General features: G+C 44.1%; 1 long non-coding RNA gene across 1 annotated transcript; it reads right to left on the bottom strand.

Annotated features, from left to right (window-relative positions):
• Nucleotides 1-995: 995 nt before the first annotated feature.
• On the bottom strand, nucleotides 996-4,157 carry LOC149361899 (uncharacterized). Its single transcript, XR_016288460.1, has 3 exons — nucleotides 4,002-4,157; nucleotides 2,569-2,617; nucleotides 996-1,212 (listed from the first exon to the last, which is right to left on the bottom strand). It is a non-coding gene; the product is annotated as an uncharacterized LOC149361899 (long non-coding RNA).
• Between the last annotated feature and the right edge of the window lie 3,699 nt (nucleotides 4,158-7,856).

The following is a 7,856-nucleotide window of genomic DNA, read 5'->3' as shown; positions in this document are numbered from 1 at the left end:
GCAGGCGCACAAAGCATGAAAAACCAAAACAACATAAACAGCAAACCAAACCACACGTGTGCATTAGCCTCACTGCACTGCAGCAGTACTATCAAGATATTCCAGTTCTACCTGGTGTAACGCCACCGAAGGTTTTGCAACGCATGGAATGCGCGATGTGGCGATCAGATACGCCTCTACTATTTCCCGGCACTTCTGATTCCTGTGCCTGAAGACAGCGTCAGCATGCCCCAAGTCAGGGGTACACACGCTGTCATTTTCCTTACTGCAGTCACGGCAGTGCAGAGCGAGATTAGAAGAAGCGGCAGACGTCCCCAGCGACCTCTCGTGCTCTCCCAGCCCGGGAAGTGCCGGGAAGTGCCCGGCCGTGTAGAGACTTCGAGCGATTTGTCCAACGGCTAGGGCATCGCGCCGGGTGGGCGATGGCGTTCCGTTGACTCCCTGGCAGTGCTGCAACCGGCTGTCACATTCCCCTGTGAATGCGAAGCTTAGGCTTCCTGTAATTTTTTTTAACCCAATTTGGTTTGCAAAGAAAATGCGCAGTAACTATATGACATCTCGGTATGATTGTCTGAAATGGCGGTACTGGTCTCGCTGTGTGTTTCTAAAGGCCGCTTGAAGACATCACCTCTTGCGATCCCTGAGGTTTGTTTTTTTTTTCGACCATGTGCAAGCACGCACACCAACACACGTCGCGGGCGTTCCATGTATTGGTACGAGCAATATTTTCGCATTAAAATATATGCCTCTGTGGATCGTGCAAATGCGTGCCGTATTCTATTAACGTCCCACTACACGTTGACGACAACACTCGTTTGTGCATCAGTGCTGTTCGAAAATTAACGCATGACGGATTTAGTATGAAAAAACGCCGTTTAGAAGTCGAAAGCTGAAGCATTTGTATCGCGATACATGCGGCTGCATTAGCTAAAGAAAAAAGACACAACATTCGTGCCCCCCAACATCAAATCATGCGATCACTGAAACAACGAAGGTTATGGGGGTTTCAACTTCCCGAGAAGCACTTTTATTCGTCAGGAATGACTACACCGGCCGCAGTGAAGCCGATTAGTTGTTTAATCCCAATGTCCGGAAGCTCTCCGGTACAGGTTTGGTTGGATCCAGGCAATACCCATTGTTGTTCGGGTGGTCGAATCTTCGATAGCAGGCACAGCCACTTTTGCACCCACTTGGGCATTCATCGGGTCGGCACTGAAATACAATTTCCTATAGGTTATCAGGTATGCAAATGCGCCGGGACGCCGCGCTTGCAAGTTGCAACCTAAGCGCCTTTGAAATTCGCAGACGCTAGCAGAAAACTGATATCAAGGCTTGTCTATTGAAACTAATGCATGTTACCGGTCGCAACAGCACCATATTTATGAAGAACAGTAGAATTTTGGCGCTGCTGATTTTCCATAATATATTGTTCACATCCTGACGGTGGTGCGTTGGCGCAAAGGAAAAAAATCTCAAAGCGAAACCAATGCAGCGTGTTCGACTGCATTTTAGGACTGATGCATTTGTTTAAGCAAAATTTTGTTCCCTAAAGTGTTTATTTATTCGAAACGAAAAAAACTAAATATCAGAAAAAACTTCACGGTTTCTTGACTGGAATGTTCTTCACGGAATAATGTCTTCCCTTCCTGAATGTGAAGGTTTTTTTCCTTGCGGGCTTTTACAGGCGATTACTCTGCACTAGCTGATAATATGAACCGAAAATATTGTGACTTCCATGACAGCACTTGCTGCCGCACATAATAAGGAACGGTAAGTTGGCAGCATAAGGTTAAAAACAGGGGGAATCACACGTTAAGATAATTGTTATTATGACAGGGCATTTTCCCATTTTGTGCTGATCATTGTTTCGTGAATGAGGGAACGTCGCTTCGGTGTTTCTACTTTGTCATAACTTCTAACTTCTCATTTTACTGGATGTCGATTCCTTTGTTTTGCTCCTGCACACGAATACATTTACGCGCTATTAGCGGAATACTGGTTATTCTCACCCACTCAATGATATACAAGCCGTTATACACTACAGGAGTGATATCGCGAAATGTATTGAAACGATCGAGATATGCTTCTCTCCTTGTCTTGCAAAATAACTCGGCGCTTTCAAAATATTATGTGCACATGCTTTCAACATTAGCATAAAAAGGGATTCAATTGTGCTCGTAGTGCGTCTGCTTGGCTATTGCTCTAAGGTGAGAACAACAGCGGTGAATATTAAAGACAAGAGACAAAAACTGCACAGTTGTTTCGTTATGGTATGTTCGGTATTTGAGTAGACGTTTGAATGCTGGACAAAAATGTTATTCGAAATTTCGGGCTCGCGATAACATAGTGCTTATTTGGGTTGACATGGCTCCAGCCCCATTGAAGCTGCCCTACGTCGTACTGGAACCACTAAAGCAGAATCAATCTCACAAATGTAGCCTGACATTAACCCCGCGCCTACTTTGGTCACACGCACAGATTTATGAACATAAACAATTTCTTTTTATAATTACTGTATAACCGAAAAACCTCCCGTGAAGTCATCTGCTCCGATGATCAAATACTCACTGTGTCAACGCACTGGGCGTGTTCGTTGTAGTCCGCGCTCCAGATTTGGCTGTAAATAAAGAGATTTTCGAATTTACACTTTTGAATGCGTAGAACTACGGCTTGTCTTCCACAGATTACCGTGCCGCTTTAGAAGATATTTGAGTGTAACGTTGTGCTTGCTCATAGATAAAGCTGACTTTTCTCTTCTGACAGAAAACTGCATATCACCTATTCATTGGTGTTTAGAAGAAGCCATCTCCCAAAGTTTCATTCGATGGTATTCTGTGTCTTTATTAAAGAGATGTGAACGAATTCTCTCTATGTGTTTTTTTCGCCTATTCCAACCCATCCTTACACCCAAGAGCCCATCAATAAATTTAAAAACGCTGATTTCCGCTAGCTAGAATTTTCAGGTCGTCTATCCGAATAGTAACTAATTTTCTCACTAGTATATGTTCCCAGATGCTGAAACTTCTATATTCCAAAATGAGTCACTGTTCATAGCATAAATGTCTTCCCTCTTCTTAAGCATTGTTTGATGGAGGCCCTCAATCATTTTACTGTTTCCCAAGGAAGTATTTTTTCCTTTGGTTCCAGAAAAATCATACCTTGCACTACGTTACACTGCCGAAAGTTATTTAAAACGGTGCCGTATTGTTTTGAATTGCTAGGTTGTAGCTTGAATTGTTAGCTTGTGTTTTTTTGCGATTTAGCGGATGTCTGAAAGTGCTAACGGATAACTGCGTCGCTACCCTAGGAAAAAACAAGCCTTTGCTGTCTCTGAAGGCTCACCTTTCTGTTCTATCTTTTGGAAATGTACCCAGTTGACAGAAAATTTTTATGTGGCTCGCAACGATACCAATGCTCAGTGGAAGTTTAGTTTGATGTTCTTTATGCATTCATATTGCCCCTATCACTGCACCGGTACAGAATATTTTCATTTCTAGCGTATATGTAGCCTGCTACACACTTCAGTGAAATTTTGTTTTGAAGAAAACGTTACCTGGACGGCGAAAAAGCTGTTCCCTTAAAAATAAATTCTCTTCCACTTGTTGATGTTTTTTCTCAGTGACACGTGTTCTGGATTATTTTTTCTAATGCGAAGGTTATTTGAGTCATATAAATTTGTTTGTGGCAGAAGCGTTCACGAGGAATTTCGCATTTCTTATTTTCTTACAACATAATGAATGTGAGCGATTGAGTACACAGTGCAGAACTATTCCGTGAGCTCTAAGATACTCCACTGCTGTTTCGCAGTGCACACGAGAGAAAAGATATTTTGCGCTCAAGTAGCCCTACCTTTTCACTCTCTTGGCCGATAAGAGAACTTAAACTCCGACTACAATAAACTTTCCACGCAGAGACGCACTCAAAAATTACACAAAAATGCAGCAGAATACGTAAAAGCCAAAAGTAACCGTACAGTGAGATGTACAGAGCAGATAACTCACTCAGCAAAAGTCACCGCCACGCCCAGAAGCAAAACAAGCAGCAGAGTCCTCATGTTTGCTTTATAAGTGACGGTGTGCTTTCAGACAGACTTCTAGACAACAGGCTCAGTGTCTAGGTTGGCAAGCTGACGTCTTTATATACGAAACCGCAGCGAAAGAAACACGAAACTAGCCAAGTACTAGAACATTTTAACAACATCCGGCGAGCTTCGACCTCCGGGCGGGGTAGCTTCGGATAGAAACAAAGCGAAAAGATGGCGAGGTGATATTGCATGATCGGAAATCCTTTCTCCGGATCAAGCATCGTCTGTTACTCGTTTCTGATGGGCGCTAACAATCCATGCCACTATCAGCTGCAGCGGAGAAAAACGTCAATTAGTTCCACGCACTTGACTATGCACGCTGCATACGGCGCGGGTCGTCCTGTTATTCCCATTTGGAAAAGAGAGCAGAGTCATTTTTTGTGCACATGTGTTCAAGCAGTAACAACATCCTTTAGCAACTAATTGTACATGGGTGTTACTTTTGCTAGATAGGCAAAAAGGCCCGAGAGTTGAAAAAGAATAAAAACTGCACTAAACAATGGAAATTTCTGCGCCAGGTGAGAACGCTAAGAATACAAAGAACAGACGCTTAAAAGACGTAAGCAAGACCTGCAGTTTGCAAGCTCTTTCCAAATACAACGTACACAGCTTTGAGTAATCCAAACATGTAGCCCGCCTGAAACACTTGTCACGGAGGCATGAGACAGATGCCTCCGTTTCCCTGTTTTTATGAGTTGAGATTTGTTCACGGGGGTTTTAGCCCGAATAGTTCTGGATGCGCTTGTACTCTGTTTTGCAGCTTCCAACAGTGGGCGTTGTATTGCTAGACCAGCCTGTGCCACTGTTCGTCCATATTGTAACGTTTTGAGGGCATGCTTGAAGTCCGATACGGTGCAGCGGTTTCTTGGAAGTCCCAGCGTGGCTAAGTTAAATAGCATGTGGATAATGCGTGGGAAATTCTCAAGTTCCAGTCCGCGGCCCTTTAAGCCATGAAGCACTATTCATCATTATCATTATCAACCTGACTACGCCCACTGCAGGGCAAAGGCTTCTCCCATGTCGCTACATAAACCCTGTCCTTTGCCAGCTGCACCCATAGTATACCCACAAAATTTAATCTTATCCGCCCACCTAGCTTTCTGGCGCCTCCTCCTACGCTTGCCTTCTCTTGGAATCCACTCCTTTACCCTTAAAGACCAGCGGTTGTCTTGCCTTCGCATTGCATGCTCTGCCCAAGCCCATTTCTTCCTCTTGATTTCGACTAGGATGTTATTAATCTCAATTTGTTCCCTCATACATTCTGCCCGCTTGCGGTCGCTTAACGTTACACCTGTCATATTTCGTTCCGTAGCTCGCTGCGCTGTGTTTAACTTAAGCTGAACCCTCTTTGTTAGCCTCCACGTTTCTGCCCCGTAATTGGGTACCGGTAAGGTACAGGTGTTATATACTCTTCATTTGAGCGATAGAGGTAAAATGCCATTCATGATCTCAGAGAACCTGCCATATGCGCTCTACCCCATTGTTATTCTTCTAGTTATTTCCCTCTCATGATCGGGATGAGCAGTCACTACCTGCCCTAAGTACAAGCATTCCTTTACGACTTCCAGCACCTGGCTACCAGTTGTGAACTGCAGTTCCCTTGCGAGACTTTTGAAGATTACTTTGCTTTTGCGTGCGTTACTCTTTAGAACCACAGTTTTGCTCTGTCTGTCTAACTCATTGCTCATGATTTGCAGTTCATCTCCCGTAGAAAATGTCATCAGCGAATCGCAGATTACTTAGCTCATCATCATCATCATCAGCCTGACTACACCCACTGCAGGGCAATGGCCTCTCCCACGTCTCTCCAATTAACCCTGTCCTTTGTCAGTTGTCGCCACTGTATCCCCGCAAACTTCTTAATCTCATCCGCCCACCTAACTTTCTGCCGTCCCCTGCTACGTTTGCTTTCTCTTGGGATCCACTCCGTTACCCTTAAGGACCAGCGGTTATCTTGCCTTCGCATTACATGCCCTGCCCAAGCCCATTTCTTCCTCTTGATTTCAACTAAGATGTCGTTAACCCGCGTTTGTTCCCTCACCCACTCCGCCCGCTTTCGATCTCTTAACGTTACACCTATCATTTTCCTTTCCATAGCTCGCTGCGTTGTTCTTAACTTAAGCTGAACCCTCTTTGTTAGCCTCCACGTTTCTGCCCCATAGGTGAGTACCGGTAGGATACAGCTGTTGTATACTTTTCTCTTCAGGGATATTGGTAAGCTACCATTCATGATCTGAGAGAACCTGCCATATGCGCTCCACCCCATTCTTATTCTTCTAGTTATTTCCCTCTCATGATCCGGATCTGCGGTCACTACCTGCTATTCTCGATTAAATCAGCTATTCTTACTTGATTACTTAGCTATTCTCGATTAACTCATAGCACCAACTGTCCCAATCCAGACCAAGGAACGCCTCCTGTAAAGAAGCGGTGAATAGCATTGGCGAGATTGTGTCTCCCTACCTGGCACCCTTCCTTATTGGAATTTTTTTGCTAAACTTCTGGAGGACTATGGGAGCTTAGCAGTCCTGATAGATATCTTCTATTCTCACATGGGACTCCTTTACACCCCGATTCCGCAGATACTATATGACTGCTGAGGTTCCTCCTCAGTAAAATTCTTTCTTGTAATCCACGAAGCTTACAGTAGAGGTTGGTCATATTTTGCGCATTTCTCTGTCACCTGACTGACAGTACGGATATGGTCTATTGTGAAGCAGCTTTTACGAAAGCTTGCATGATCATTTGGTTGATTGAAGTCTAAGATTGTCCTGATTCTATTAGCGATTAGCTTTGTAGATACCTTGTCGGAAGCGGTCAGTAAGCTGATCGGTCTATAATTATTGAAGTCTTTCACGTCTCCATTCTTATCAATTCAGATAATGTTAGCGTCCTTTCAAGCTTCTGGTACGGTCATAAGGCAATACGCATACGGGGTGGCTGGTTTTTATAGCACAAGCTTCGCTTCATCCTTGAAGAGATCTGCCGTTACCTTGATCCTCACCACCTGCTTTCCCCTTTTTCATTGCTCCTAAGGTGCCCTTTACTTACTCTTTCATTACTTGTGGGACTTCACATTGCTGTGCTCTAGTGCTTCTCTCATTAACGGGCTACTGTATATATCTGTGTAGAACAATTCGGCTACTTTAACTATCTTATCCTTATTGCTAATCACATTGCTCTCTTTGTCTCCCAGCGCACACATCTGGTTTTTACCTATGCCTTGTTTCCTCTGGAATGCTTTTAGGCTGCCTCAGTTGTTTGGAGCTTGCGTAATTTTTTCCATGTTATACTTCCTTATGTCGGCTACTTTACGCTTGTTTATTAACTTTGATAGCTCTGCCAGTTCTCTTCTCTCCGTAGGGTTATGCGCTTTCATGCTGTGGCGTTTCTGAATCATATTTTTCGTGTCCTCAGATAGCTTGCCGGTATTCTCTCGAACCATCCTATCGCCTGCTTCTCCTGCACACTCCGTAATAATAGCTGTGACATCACCATCAATTCTCACGACATTTAGAACGTCTCCCTCAGTTAGAGCCCAATATTTGTCCTGCAGCGACATCCAAAATTCTTCTGCTTTCCTCTCTATTGGCCCCAGTTACATTCTCACTGTGCCTCCCCTCTTGATTTTGTTAGGGTCGATTAAGCACCGTAGGTGACTATAGGTTTTGGAAAAATTAAATTTGCCTTTAAATGGCTACCATAGTCGATGCCAGTTGGCCTCGGCTAGCCCCCATGAATATTGATGCGAAGTTTTGGCGAGTTAGAATAT

This window comes from Amblyomma mixtum, chromosome 2 (assembly GCF_055824585.1).
Source record: "Amblyomma mixtum isolate Tamu chromosome 2, ASM5582458v1, whole genome shotgun sequence".
In the NCBI taxonomy this organism is placed as follows: Eukaryota; Metazoa; Arthropoda; class Arachnida; order Ixodida; family Ixodidae; genus Amblyomma; species Amblyomma mixtum.
The sequence above is the reverse complement of the archived record's forward strand: the minus strand, read 5'-3'. Positions and strand labels throughout refer to the sequence as shown.